General features: G+C 32.1%; 1 long non-coding RNA gene and 4 other non-coding genes across 5 annotated transcripts; all 5 read right to left on the bottom strand.

Moving 5' to 3' along the window:
- Nucleotides 1-465: 465 nt before the first annotated feature.
- On the bottom strand, nucleotides 466-4,124 carry LOC130470535 (uncharacterized). Its single transcript, XR_008931122.1, has 2 exons — nucleotides 3,386-4,124; nucleotides 466-2,560 (listed from the first exon to the last, which is right to left on the bottom strand). It is a non-coding gene; the product is annotated as an uncharacterized lncRNA (long non-coding RNA).
- LOC130471172 (small nucleolar RNA Z196/R39/R59 family) lies at nucleotides 2,933-3,026 on the bottom strand. The gene has a single exon (XR_008931834.1). It is a non-coding gene; the product is annotated as a small nucleolar RNA Z196/R39/R59 family (small nucleolar RNA).
- Nucleotides 3,204-3,292, bottom strand: LOC130471170 (small nucleolar RNA Z195/SNORD33/SNORD32 family). The gene has a single exon (XR_008931832.1). It is a non-coding gene; the product is annotated as a small nucleolar RNA Z195/SNORD33/SNORD32 family (small nucleolar RNA).
- LOC130471219 (small nucleolar RNA U31b) lies at nucleotides 3,362-3,449 on the bottom strand. The gene has a single exon (XR_008931880.1). It is a non-coding gene; the product is annotated as a small nucleolar RNA U31b (small nucleolar RNA).
- A 2,517-nt stretch (nucleotides 4,125-6,641) lies between the features above and the next one.
- LOC130471179 (small nucleolar RNA R16) lies at nucleotides 6,642-6,721 on the bottom strand. Its single transcript, XR_008931841.1, has one exon. It is a non-coding gene; the product is annotated as a small nucleolar RNA R16 (small nucleolar RNA).
- Nucleotides 6,722-15,223: the final 8,502 nt, after the last annotated feature.

Here is a 15,223-nt window from a genome sequence, read left to right as displayed (position 1 = left end):
TCGTAAATCGTATGTTTAATTAGTACGCAATTCAACTCTCAAGAACCATAAGTCCATAATCAATGCTCTCCGTCATCTTATTCCTTAAGATCATATCAATGACAAGAACCCAAAAATTAGACATAAACTACTTAACAAAATAATTTTTAACTTGAACCCAAAAATATGATAATACTTACTCAAAAGCCCACCAGAATATTTCCTTACGTTGACTTTTGGCCCAACTCAAACTAACAAGTAACAACCCCTTTTCTTTACCTTGGGCATTTGGGTTGATATCTATTATATAAAGGAACGTCTAAGCGGCGTAAATTGATTGTCTATTTAGTATTTACCCTTTATACCATTGTGTAGTTCCATGGGAAATTGATGGTTGTAACTTGTAAGTGATCCTTATTATGCTTTGACTCTAAACCATATTGTTCTACCTTCTCTTTTCATGTCATCCCTTCCTGTTTTTCTGGATGCTTAATGCTAGTATTGTTATATGATGCTAAATTTTACCGGTGCTAGCATCTGGGACATGGCGCTTAAAAGAAGCATTCATCTTTACCAACAAACATTTCTATCTTTTTATTAACGTAATTTTTATTTTTTCATATAAGTAAATAACACACTTCCATTATACTAGAAAATCAAGCTTATTGCCTTTCTAAAAAGGCGGACAAATCAATCACATCCAATTACTAACTCAACCTTAAATTCGAAGGAACGACGCATAATCTGTTAAAATTCGAAGAATACTTTATACAAAATGTCAAAAATCAGTGGCAAATTACTTTATACAAAAATTAATTCCTATTAAATTTTTCCCATAACTACTTTGTACAAAAATTAATTCCTATGAAACTCAATTAAATTCTTCAACTCTGAAAAACCCAATTAAATTTCCTTAAGTTCAGCAAAGAATTTGGATAAGAAAATCAACCAATAAAATCAATCAACAAATTAGAAAGAGAAAAGAGATATCTACAAATTCTTGAGATAAATGCTGAAATTTGGTCAGATCAATTTTAACCTCCTCGAATTCGATATTATTAACCCTACAACGAAACATTCATGAAAAAGAAATCAAGCATATTAAAAACACAAATCAAATACCGATTTATCAAACAAAAACCCATAAATCAAAACAAAGAACCCAAAAATCAACACATAGCCACATTTTAAATTCAGAAAGTTTAAATTGATAGTTTTAATCAAGCCCACTTCCAGACTACATTTCCAAACCCCAATTCCCCTACTTCCTCTCTATATTCATCAAGCCCTCCGTCGCAAAGATCATCCTCAAATAAAACACAATAGACATCTACGAAGTATGTCTTTTCGAATTCAACGTCAACGCTATAATATCATTCTAAAATCCGAAATTCTAAAATCAACGACTTCAATCATTCCAATTACATCCACTCCCCACAGCAGCCAGAAGCTAATTTCAACGAAATAATATTCTGTTAATTACATACTCCGTATCCCATTGATTACATTGTCAACGGGTCTGGATCCTCTGGAGTTGGAGAAGAACTCTACAAAATAGAGTTGAGAAAATCTTGGCCCTTTATTATAATTAGCGGTTGAGATTTACCCCACTGACTTAAAAAATAAAAAATAAATAAACAAATAAATAAAGAAACAAATTTACAGAATATTGTGCGTGTAGTTCTCCTAAATTATAGGGGAAGCTCTTTGTTTTTAGTGTTTCCCACCAAAATCTTCATCATTAATCAATGTTTCCCACCAATTTTCTTTGTTTACCGGGAAAATAAAATAACTTTGGTTACTTTGCACATAATACATATTGAGTATTATGATAGCAGCTCTACGTTTTTATTTTCCCTAAAAAAACTGAAACAACAATGAGTTATGGATACACAGGAACTCGAAAACTATAGTCCACAAATCGGCATGGAATTCGATTTTTTTTATGTAGCCTATGCAGGATTAAGAAATCGGTGGTTGCAACTCTTGCAAGCCAAAGAGTTTGAAGCATACTCAGACAATTAATTTAGCCAAAATTGAACCAATAAAATATTAAAATTGAAGGCGAAAGAAATCAACCAATTAATCTCAATCAATAAACTAAGTGCCCATCAATAGATCATTCAAAACACCAACAAAAACAAAAGATCAAAACAGAGAGAAGATATACCTTCAATCAAGTTCAAAACACCAACAAAAACATTCAATCAAGTTCAAAACACCAACATATACCTTCAATCAAGTTCAAAACACCAACAAAAAAAAGCCCTTAATACACCATAATTTTTCGAAAAATAGAACAACTTAATTGGGAAAAAAATTTGATGAAATTAAATACTTCGTAACCTTCAATCAAGTTCAAAACACCAAACAAAAACAAAAGCCCTCAATCAATTACATAAATAATCAAGGTAATACACCATAATTTTTCGAATATAGAACAACTTTAATTGGGGAAAAAATTGATGAAATTAAATACCTGGGATTTAGGTAGACACCGCTCTGAACGCTGAAGGTCGACTACCGGAATAGGATTGTACGAAATTGGTTTCCGACGAGTTGACCCGACAAGGATGAAATACTGTGAAAGAGTTGGAGTTTTCTGGAATTAATATGGGGAGAAGGATAATGATTTACACGCCACAATATTCTGTAAATTTTTTATTTATTCTTTATTTTTTGAGTTAGTGGGTAAATCTCAACCGCTAATTATAATAAAGGGCCAAAATTTTCAATTCAACTATACACATTGCACATCGATTAAAAGGTAATGATTTTGGAAAAAATAAAAGATGTAAACAGAGAATAGAAGTAACAGAAGCTCGTGGAAATCAAACAATCTGTGTCGCAATATCTGTTCACACTTTGCGCCCAACAAAACGAAGCACCTAACTATCAGCTAGTTTAGGTGCTAGATACCTTGGGCAAAACCATTATTTAATTTGAAATATTATGCAATCTCAGCCGAAAGATGGTGATTATTTATCAAATTAATCACTGAAACTAACTCATTACAATTTTAGATAAAATTTTCATCGTTGATTGCAAATTTGCAATTCGATAATATATATTTTAAACTCTTTTGCAAATTAATTCATTTAGTGTAATCTCAGATTAATTGTTTCCACTCATTTTATTTAATCGGTGGAGAATTAGGTTTAAAAATTAAAAATTCATCATCGAATACACACAAAACTTAAAAATTTGGATTAAAACGCAAAATATCGAGATCAGATGGTAGTGCATGTTAAATAGAATTCATCAATTTGAATTCAGACAAATATATTGGGTAAATTAAATCATCATATCTCTTTGCAAATCTAGAATTTTTTAAAAAAATCGGTTTTTTACAAAAAATGTTTGAATTGAATAAGAAAAGCAAGAATCAGATAGAATAGTCAATCACCATATTAAAGCATCTAATTGAGATGCTTGTAAGACTGGGGCGACAATTAAAAATCATCATTTTCTAAAGCTTTTCACTGAATTTGAAAATCTGAAAATTCCGGCTTAGCTGCACGGACAAATTCTCCCTCCTCTATAATTCAAAAATGTAATATTACAAGGAGTTATTTGCAATGAAGACTACCAATCGCATTTGATTAAAAAATATAAATAAATTAATCGATTGTATGAATTACTTGTGGAAAGGTTTGAGAGTATTTTATTATTTTCTAAGGAACACACAAAAGTGTGAATTCATTATTTTATTGCTTATCGGCTTTTCACTTATGTAAAAGCCCTGATTATGAAGCATTTGGCATTTGGTTAATAATAATAATCCACAATCCATGCTAACAGGTAAGGACAGATGGGAGTTGCCGTGTTGGGGACAAATCCAGTTTACAAATCAAAAATTAGTTCTAGGTAGAGCTGTCAATGGGTTGGGTAGGGTCGACATCAGGTCGACCCATTTATAAACAGGTTGAGATTTTCCCAACCCAACCGACCTGTTTAATTAAACAACGGGTTGAAATTCTCAACCCAACCCGACTTGATTATAAACGGATTGACCTGAAGTTGACCCGTTTAAGTTTTTTTTACTGTTTAAGTGGAAATTGACTTGAATTTATACTAAGGATCCTTTTTTCGAGGCAAATCTCATTGCAAAAAAACTAATACTGCAATATGTATAGAGAGAGAAAAATAAGTATCGAATGTTGCAAGATGTTAGTTTAAGTTTTTCTTATTTATAATTTAGGAATTTTTGTCAGAAAGGACCTTTTAAAATCAAAAAATTGTGACAAAGGACCTTTTAAAAAAAAAGTTGTGAGGTAGGACCTAAATCAGAATTTTTGTTGTGAATAGGGACCAAGACCCCTTTTCCGGTAGTCAAACCACATTCTCCGGCGTTGACCAGCGCGTGCGTCGCACGTGCGCCCATAAAAACGACTTATTAATTATTTCCCCCCTAATTACCTATACAAAACCTTAAAAAAAACTCTCTTCTCTCTCCTCGTTGCTTCTTCTTCCTCGACATTACCTGCACTTTGCTTCTGGAAAAAGAAAATTCGGTACTTCCTAAACAAAATTCAAAAAACTCCATTCCCATACTTCAACTCCCATACTCAACTAAAAAATCCGACCACCTTGCACTAATGCCTAAAGCCATCTGCAACCCTGCTAGACCGTGTAACTCAAACAAACGCAACCACCAACACCACCGGCCTGAAGAGGATTAACACTCGAGTTGCCGTCGTTGCCGCCTCCGAAGGGCCCAACAACCCTCTAGTATGGTCTAAAACCAACCAATTACGGTCTGAAAATAAATTTAGCTTATGAACCCTAATTTTGAAAGTTACGAAATTGGAGAAATTGGACCAAAACAATTAGGGATTTTACTCTTACCCGGTACGAATTGCAACGAAAATCAAGGGGAAGCAATGAATTTTATTTTCCATAAGCAATATGCAATGGATTGATGAAGAAGATGAAGAAGCTATGAGAAGGTAATGTGGAGGAACAGAGCAACAAAGGAGAGAGAAAAGGGGATTTTTAATTTTAGATTTTCGGTAGGCATGCAAGGGGGAATTGGAGGGGAAAATTTTAGATTTTTAATTTTAAAAAAATCGTTTTTATGGGGCACGTGCCACGCACGTGCTGGTCAACGCCGGAGAATATGGTTTGACTACCGGAAAATGGTTCTTGGTCCCTATTCACAACAAAAATTCTGATTTAGGTCCTACCTCACAACTTTTTTTTTAAAAGGTCCTTTGTCACAATTTTTTGATTATAAAAGGTCCTTTCTGACAAAAATTCCTATAATTTATAAAAAGCTAAAAGGACTCGATCAAATTATTATTTTTAATGAGGGGTTGACTTGACGCAATTAGTTATATGGGTTAGGCACGTTTCTTTCGGGTTGAAAATTTCAGCCCGACCCAACCCATTTAATTAAACAGGTTGAAAATCTTGACCCAACCCTTTATTATTGGGTTGGGTTCGAGTCGGGTTGGTGGGTTGAGTTAGCTTTTGCTAGCTCTAGTTCTAGGAATTAGAGGGTGAATCACTTTATTCTGCCCATAGGGACGGGCTGGAAGATGACCGAAATAGTTACAGTTTTGAATTTGAAAATGCTCATAGGATTAGTGGAATAGTGGGGATAGAACTGCGATATTATCACAGGAAAGAATTGTGGGGATGAAATTGCCATATGATGGATAGGCAACATTTCCTTTGGCATTTTCACATATAAAGTTCACTGTAAAAGCGACATATGCAACGTTTATTGTTATCTTCCCATGATTTACCGCTTAGCCAGAACATAGAACCTTCGCAATTTTGAAAGAACTTGTAGTTTCTAAAAATTCCTCCAAAACAAATTTCGTCCAAAGTTAATGTAAATAGGCGAGGGATTCACGGAACAATCAAGATTTCATCCGCATACTTTGGTTATCAAGGAACAATCAAGTTTTCAGGAAGGACAACATTGATCAAGGATCTTGATCAACATGAATTTTTAGTAAGGATGACTCAAACTATCTGCATTTTCTCCATCCTCTGGATAGTGATCCAATGATCCCACTTGGACTCTTTAGAGCTACCATTAACGATATTGGCACTAATGGTTAGATAGCAACACTACTAGTTGATGCCCTCTTACCACCTTTGTCCAGCTTAAAAATTAAATTACTTTTTTGCAGGAGCTGTTGGAAATTATTGAGCACCACAAGATCAATCTTACTTATACAGATATGTTTAGACATTACAACCAAATCCTACTCAGCAAATGCAAACCAATTAATCATGATAGAACTTCATACGTCCAGACATAATTTTGCTAGTCATCATTGCAGGACTTCGCCTTATTTTCAAAACACTTAATTTTTTAAAATTAAAATTAAAAACTCAGAAAATATTTTAAAGATTTGAACTTTGAAGACAAATCTACAGTACATAGCATCTGCTCTCTTTCCTCGTTGAAATAAATTTAAATAAATGATTAATTAATTTCAAATTTGATATAATAAACTGTAAAATTATCCAAAAATAGGCATCAGAAATTGAGAAAATTTGTAATCGACATTGAATTTCAGAGTGTAGGATAAGTAATTTTTAAAACATTCATCATATGCCTTTAATTATTACACAAAATCAAATATAAAACAAATTAATAAGTTGTTGTAATCAATAAAAACAAATTAATCGAGATTTAAGGAGAAAATAGCATCAGATAATAAGCGGAGTTGTATCAACACAAAAAATTCAGTGTTAAGCATAGATTGTATCGTCATTTGCCAGATTTAAAGAAAACAAAACAGAGAAATTAATTGAATTAAATATAGGCAGGTTCATTTGACTCCATAGCAATGAGAAAGTAGCGATGGGCTGGTAAGCCAACCAATTGATTATATGCATCTGGTAAATATCTTCAAACACTTGGAATTTGTGATTTGAAGATTAGGTATATCAGATGCAATTGAAAATAAATTGATGAGAATTAGAATCGAGATAAAGCGTGACATTGAAAATCGATTTGCAAAAAAATATGATGGATGAACGAATTGCCGAAATTATGAAAAATGAATTTGAGATTGCAGAGATGGGATTTCTGCGATTGGGGGAATTTGCTGAAAGGGGATGACGGACTTGTTGAATATTGGGGGTTTAAGGGGCGGTATTTAAAGCGGCGAAAAGAAATTGAGAGATTAGGGTTTTTGGTTTTGTTAAGACGCGGTTTTCTGGAAGGAAAAAGGATCTCCAAAACGATTTGACCTGAAACTAGGGTTGGGGCTTGGGTGTCCCATGAGTCCATGACCATGACTCATCCACTCCCATACATGGTTAAAGAGCCGGTATTGCTTTGAGAATCCAGTCCGGTCCGGTGCGGGTGGGTGTGAGTTTGGTTAGGGTAAAGGAAAACTTGGGTTTAGTTTAACTATCCACTGCTATCTTCGTTCATTTTTTACGCTCTGGAACATGTGTTCAAAATATAGAATCTATCTATCTATCTATATATTATACTAAAAGAGAGGAAATCAATGTGGTGATGACAAATGTCACTCATTGATTGGCCTCTCTTTTAAATATAAAAAAACAAAAAAATTATTTGTTAACTTTCACCTTAAAAAGTATTTGATTCTATTTTCCTAAAAAAATAAATGTCATTCAATACATGGGGAATATTTTGTAAAATCTTTTCTATATTTTGTTAACAAATATAACCAAAATGATTATCTTTTTTTAAAAAAATTAGTCCATTATACGGAGTACATAGTAGGATAAAAGTTTGTAGTAATCTACCAATTTGTGGTTACATAACATATTATAATACAAATAAATTAGAAAATCAATACAATATGAATAAGAGTGTATAAAAAAAGTTACTATAGTACTCTATAATATTTTAACAACTAAATTCGCTAATAATAGACGCCAATGATTGTACTATTTTATATTTTAGATGTATTATGTTTAGCAACTAAATTCTATAATTAACACCGTCATTGATATGATAGTAATATTTTACTACTTTAAAAAAAGTTTGTAACTTTCGTAAACATGAGCAAAACTTGCGTAATCTAATCTATCTACTACGTAATTCCTCAATTTTTTAGATGCAACTCTTTAGTTTTTACATTAGCTTTTATATTCACACGTCGCTCTACTCTTTTCTATTTTTTTATGATCATTAATATTGTATGATGAACATAGTTATGTATTCCGTAATATTTTGTTGACTTTGTCTAAATATTTACATAATACTACCATTTTATCTATTAATCTATATGCTATACTTTCCCTCAAAAAAAAATCTATATACTATACTTAAAGAGAGAAAATCAATGTGGAGTTGACAAATGCATCTCTTTAATTTGTCTCTCTTATAGATATACAAAAATACTAAAAAAAAAAGTATTTGATTCTATAATTATTTTCTTAACTTGCACCTCATAAAAATATTTGATATTATTTTTTCTCAAAAAAAAAAATGATTCTACACATGGGAATTATTTTGTAAATTATATTTTCTATAATTTGGTAACAAATATGATCAATATAAGATTATCATTTTATAAAAAATTAACCCATTTTACGGAATACATAGTAGGATTCTTATAAAAATTTAAAAGTAGTTTACTGATATTGGATAATTAGAATACAAATAAATTTGAAAATCAATCAAGTATATGTAATTAAGAGTGTATAATTTTTTTTACTATAGTAATCTATAATATTTTAACAACTAAATTCGATAATTATAACCGCCATTGGTTCTAAGATTTTATACGTAGTATATGTCGCAACTACATTTGATATTATCACTGCCATTGATAGTAATATTTTACTATTTTTAAAAAACAAAATATGTAATTTCCTTAAACATATATTGCGTAATCTAATGTATCTACTACTATACTACTCTACTACTTAATTCCTCAATTTTTAGATGCAACTCTTTGATTTTTGTACTATCTATTATATTCACACATCGCTCTACCTTTTTCTGTTTTTTTGGTGATTATTAATACTATATGATGAACATAGTCATGTACGGAGTACCCCGTGACATTTTTTTGGATTAGTATAAATACTTGCACAATGTTGTAATTTTTTAAAAATAATTTTTACTTATTTGATAGTTTAAGATATTAACAGTTGTTACTTATTAACAACCGTGAAAATAAAATTGGTTAATCCAAAAACATGGAAGAATTAGTAAACAAGAAAATCAATGTGCAACTAACACATGATCCTCTCTACTTAAAAAATCTCCACCAAATATTTTAGGCTAAACAATTGAATTATATTTTGGACAATTTTTAACACCATCTGTATACGTAGTACAATACTAAAATAGAGGCAAATCGACGTGGAGCTGACAAAATAATGTTCTCTGATGTGCCTCTCTTATAATATAAATAACTATCCTATGATAAAATAATTAATATACTTCGTACTTATTTTACCTATAACGTACCTTCTAATTACTTATGGTAATAATCGATTATACTACGAAATAATTATTTACTTATGACCCATAAATTTGTGGATATGTTTAAGTATTAGATGATTCTCATATGCTTAAGAATGAGTCATAATAATCGATTATACTACTAAGCACTTATTTACTACCTACAAATGTTTATACTCTGTACTATAGTCTGTGGAGATGACAAACTATATATGTGTCTATACCTATATATTCCGTACTATACCAAAAGTAAGTCAAATCGATGTGGAGATGACAAATGTCGCTATATGATTTGTCTCTCTATCTTATAACATAAATAATGACGTACTAATTGTAAACTACTAGATTCAATATCAATTTTTGTTTATAAATTATGTTATACTGGATGCGGATATGTATAACGTAAGTTTACCTTCGTTCATTTATTATTTATAATCCAATGAATCTTTGCATGTTTTTTCTGATAATTGATATAGAAAATCTTATAATAGTTGAACATGTACTATCAATTATATTATTATAATACTATCATCTTTCTAAGAATTAGTGTCATATAATGAATACGGATATGAATAATAAACTTTAACTCTTGAGTTTTATATTTTACAATGTTGTCTCAAACATTTTATATGTCAGATTTTAATTAACAAAATGAGACCCGTAGCCATATGATTTTTATGACGGGCCCTAGCCTGTACTTAATCTTAAATATCAAAACCAAATTTTGCTACATTCTCATTATCGTAATATTTTTTCCATATATTAAAGTTAATTGAAAGAAAAAGTGGATTATTTATCGAACATAGTGATGTCATATTGTCAATGGGGCAAGTTTTTTGGGAGACCCCATTCATCCGCCCCCAAGTGGATTATTTGTCGAAAATAGTGATGGGGATGCGGATAAATTTTAGATTGGACATGCACGCTTTGCTAATCCTTCATCTTGATTATTAATATATAAAAAAAAGTTACTACTAACTTACATATTATAATGTTTTATTTATTACTCAATTACTCTAATCAGATAAACGGATTGTCAAAAACTCTAAATAAGTTTTAAAATTCAAAACTATTTTACCAAAAAAAACTGAGTCTATGGGTGAGTAATTTTAGGATGCATGGGTACTGGAAACACCGGAGGGGGAGTCATGAAGCAGGGAGACATTTTACTTTGTACCTCTCGAGTGGTGGGTATCGTTCCTATCGTGGATTGAGGGGATAGAGATGAGAATTGTAGGCGGGTATGAGTGTGCAGACCTCGCCTTGCCTCAAAGTCATCTCTAACTAAATACATTAAATGGTGTAATTAGGTGTTAAGTGGTCGGGTAATTAAGTTAATGGGGCGACTTTGCAAGTATTAACTTGGTATTACTGTCGAAGTGAATGGTGGATGAGATCATTAAGTTTATTCTTGACACAACAGGTGAATACGAAAGAAAATAAATTTTTTTATGTACCCTTATTTGTTTTATCTATTTTATAAATATGACACCGAATGGGAAATTTCAAATTTATCCATCATTAATCATAATTTGGAGGATAGCTATAAGTAGGGATGGCAGTGGGTAATGGACCCGACCCGGATCCGGGTAGGATCTGGATCCTTGGTTTTAAAAACGGATCCGGATCGGGTCCTAAGTCATTACCCGGATCCGGATCCGTTTACCCGTTTTTATAAATAAAAAAATTAAGATATAAAAATAAAGACTTAAGAATTGTAGCATTATTGAACTTTGTTGAACTTTTAATATTATTTATGTTGGATTTGTAAAATTTAATTTTAGTGAATGCTTGTATGGACAAATAGCGTTGTTATTGAAGTTATTAAACTATGTTTTAAGGTTAAAATGAAAATTAGGGTCGTTTGATGAAAAAATAAGTTAGGATCCGTTTTGGATCCGTTTTGGACCCGGATCCGTAGGATCCATCGGATCTGGATCTGGATCCTCAATTTAATTACCCAGGGGATCCGGGTAGGATTTGGATCCTCGCCTAAAAAACGGATCTGGATCTGGATCCTAGAGGATCCGGTCCAGATCCTACCCGTTGCCATCCCTAGCTATAAGCTCTATTTTGATGATAATTGTCTACCATATTTCATACAAATTTATGTTTAGATTATAAATCGTGCATCGCACGGGTGTTATACTAGTTTTGACCTAAAATTCTCACAACTATAAACTTCGATCATTTGTTCTTTTTTAGATGACACAATTCTTTAACATGATTTATAAATGCAGAAAATATTTTCTTTGTGCAAAACTGAAAATGTCATAACTACCCTTTGCATCCTTATTAGAAATAAAAAGATAAACAACAGAAACCTATTATCATCATCCTTGCAACCACTTGTGTTAAAACATAAGCGATTATTTGGTAGAAAGTAGAAACATCTGCAATTTTAATCAACAAGAGCGATTATTTTTCATCTATTCTTATCATTTCGTACTAAGAGATTTCTAGTGCATACGAAGAGTTTCACTATGGGATTCACCCTGCTAGTCTAGTTGTCCCTGCCCTTTCGATTCAATTGTTCATATTGAGCTGACCATACTTCCATTAATTCAGTATATTGGTCATGTATTATGGGTGGATACAGCTTTAGAGTCAAGATCTGTGACTGCAACTATGGACATGAAAATGTATGTATCGCCTGCGAATCCGTGACTAGTTATTCCCATCTTCATTGTATAGGAAAGAACTCGACTTAATTTATTAGGTCTACATGATAATTACAGTTTCAAAATTCAAATTTATTGAGTTTTAAAGTTGTAATTATTTTTGATGATTCCGAAATAATAAAGTTCATCATCCAAGGGATTATTACGAAGAGATTGGTATCATCTGCCATTAACAATGTTCTTGAGTTCTTCCTTCAGAACGGAGCTCCTAGATCTTAACTTTAAAAATAAAAAATAAGCGTCGCCGTCATTTCTGCTGGGAATTAAAAGCTAACTATTTTTTTTTTTTTTGCTTTTTTTTTGGGGGTGTTTTGGTCATTTCAAATTTTGTGTTAAGAAATAAAATTCTGCATTTAGTAACACCCTTCTTTAATCATGTTTGTCAATGTACGATTTTAAACGTAAATATCATCAATTATGAATAGGAAAAATTATAAAAAGAAGATATAAAAAGCACATGTCATGAGACGTTGCAGTGGGATGGGTGATTAATCACATTGGAGGGGTGGTAGATTAGGGTGCCACACGCATCTTCGCTTCCACGACCACCAAGCAGAAGCAATGGCGGCCCTTATTGTTGTTCAACAGCTTTGCTCGCAGGACCTGAATGTGGTCATTTGGGCGGACTCCATGCAGCTTATTCATGACAGTGGCGGACCCACGTTGGGGGCAGGGGAGCACGTGCCACCCCCGGGAAAAAAGAAACTGAAAATTAATATGGCACAAAAATGGGTGTTGGTGTAGTGGTCAACAAAGTAAATACTAGTTAGAGTGTCTTGGCCCAGGGATCTGGGTTTGAATCCCTTCAAGGTAGTTTGTCTCTTTTTTTTCCTCTTTTAATCGTTTTTTTCATGGAATTCTTTTATACGTTTTTCCTAATAAATTCATTGTTTGTATTTTTAATTTTTTTTTATCTTCTTAAATTTCTACACAAATTAAAGCATTTTTTTTCACCTTTATATTCAGTTGGATTACACTTAAAAAAAAGGTTCACTCCGACCAAAACAAAATAAAATCAATCAATTACTGTTATATAATAACAATATTCCCTAAATAATGTCGTTTAGATTATTATATATTTTTAACTTATAGTGAGATATTGATAAAAAAAAAATTTGAATCCCTTAAAGGCTCATTTTGTTTCTCCTCGATCCATTTGCACGCACATCTTATTTGTCTGGCTCTTTTTTCTGTTAATTGTTTTTTATTTTTTGGATTATAATTTTTAATCACTTTTCCTAATAAATACATTGTTTGTATTCCCCCAAAAAAAAATCTTCTTAAATTTCTACACAAGTTAAGGCATTTTTTGCTCACCTTCACATTCAGTTGGACTACACTTATATAAAAGTTTCACTCCGTCCATAACAAAATAAAATCAATCAATTACTATTCTATGATAATAGTATCCCCTAAAAACGTCATTTTGATTCTTATATATATATATATATATATATATATATATATATATATATATATATATATATATATATATATATATATATATATATATAGTGAGATACTTATAAAAAAAATAAAAAATATTGTCCATTTTCGATGGAGTCAAATATTCATTTGTTGTTTTGGCTGTGGGATATAATAGACTAAATCAAAATGGCTCTTAAAACCTCTTCGCTTCCTTTCCATGAAGTAGAAGATGGTATTCCCGTTGTCGTCCCGTTATCGCTTTTGGGTCAATTGGATACAACCTCTCTGCACTGGTAGGGGTAAGGTTGCGTACACCCGACCCCCCTTATCCCTCTTCTTGCGGGAGCCTATTTTAGGCAATGGGGTAATGATAATGATAATGATGATTCTTATTAAAAAAAAAGTCTCAATCAATTTGAACTTTGCGCAATCTACCATCTATATATTGATACAAAATTAACATCGTGAAAAATATCTTGGACTTGTAGCTACAATTTACCCACTTTTCGGAACTCTACTCTATTACAAACCTACAACATTTTTTTTGAACGGAGTATATACTCTATAACTGCGAAGTACTTGTCTACTTTTGTGCCACCCCTGACCCAAAATCCTGAGTCCGCCACTAATACATGGGCTAACAAATAAGGACAAGGCCTCCAAAAAATCCAGACCCGTCATTCGTGATATGAAGAAAATAGCATCCACTTTCAATTCTTGTATTGTAGAAAATGTTTCTCGTTTATTTGTTGTAATGGGCCATAACTTGGTAACTAGTGCTAGGAAAGGTCTATAGTTTGTCCCTCTTCAGTTGCGTTGTTAATAAGAAAAAAAAAATGGAGTAAGAATATTAACTCCACTGACACATATGCAGGGTGAGATTGGCCAATTCCTCTGCTTTGGTGGCAGTGGTATTTGGGGGTGAAAATTACTACTCTACCGTGCACCTAATGGAATTTTTATGTTCATTAATAATCCTTCTCACATAAAAATGCAAAATTTAAGAAGGTGCATAATACATCCGGGTATATTTTATATGTACTGTGTTTGTCGCCATCATCAATTTATCATCTTGCAGAGTTGCAGTGTTTTTTAAAACAGTACATCGTAATTGGCATGCAATGATCTAGTCTTGTGGCGACGATCGAGTTGTGCGATGGGTAATGGTGTTCGAACGTGGCTAGTCAACTAGAGTTCGGCCCGATGATGGTCATGTGGCATGGGGATGGTAGTGGTTGTCTACTTGTCTGGTTGGTTAGTGGCTTAGTGGTATGACGTGTGGTCAAAGACCCAAATTTTTTGTTGCATAGGTATGCATACAATTCTGCATGCATATGAGTTTCAATGCTTCGTTTTAGCGGTTTCAGCATTCTTTTTTTAGTGCATATTCTATTTTGTTTTTTAAAAAATAAAATATTTTTTAATTATTTTAAAAAAATTAATTTTTAATTTTTTTTATCACGCTTGTTTTCCAAAAAAAAATCACATTATTTTAGTAAGCTGCAAGCATATATAAGGAACAAACAAATAGACATTTAAAATATTTTAATGAACATTCATGTTCAGAAAATGAACATTCATGTTCAGAAAATGAACATGACATTTATTTTCTTTCTCCTTCCTCTATGTTAGAGGTTGTTGCCTCTTTTCTCTTTCTATGCTTCTAATTTTTCTACTTTCTTCGTTTCGGCTTCCACTTTTTTCACTAGCTTTCTCTTTT

Source organism: Spinacia oleracea, chromosome 3 (genome assembly GCF_020520425.1).
Source record: "Spinacia oleracea cultivar Varoflay chromosome 3, BTI_SOV_V1, whole genome shotgun sequence".
Taxonomy (NCBI): domain Eukaryota; kingdom Viridiplantae; phylum Streptophyta; class Magnoliopsida; order Caryophyllales; family Amaranthaceae; genus Spinacia; species Spinacia oleracea.
This window is presented reverse-complemented; position numbering and strand designations above follow the sequence as displayed.